Source organism: Penaeus vannamei, chromosome 34 (genome assembly GCF_042767895.1).
Source record: "Penaeus vannamei isolate JL-2024 chromosome 34, ASM4276789v1, whole genome shotgun sequence".
NCBI classification, from domain to species: domain Eukaryota; kingdom Metazoa; phylum Arthropoda; class Malacostraca; order Decapoda; family Penaeidae; genus Penaeus; species Penaeus vannamei.
Genome location: NC_091582.1, coordinates 22,846,497 through 22,846,852, shown reverse-complemented (window position 1 = coordinate 22,846,852; position 356 = coordinate 22,846,497).

The window sequence follows — 356 nt, the reverse complement described above, 5'->3', positions numbered from 1 at the left end:
TTTTTGTCTTTTTTTTCTCTCATTTCATTTTTAACCTTAAACTACATAGGAAACAAACTAGGAATCATTGAATGGGTAACATGAAGGACAAATTTAAAAACAAGAAAAAACTAAATTACTGAGTGACAGCATGTTCATAATCTCTTGCATGTCATTGAGGGTTTGCAAATTTCAACATGTGTTGCCCAGTAAGAAAATATTGGTATTTAAACAAACCAGTTACATACTATACATCAAGTGAGAATACATAAACAAATTTTATTGATATATGGATTCTAAGGGAATATATGAATGATGCAACTATCAAGAAAGGAATGAGTTAAATGACCTAGGTAAGATTATTTCGGGGATCTACT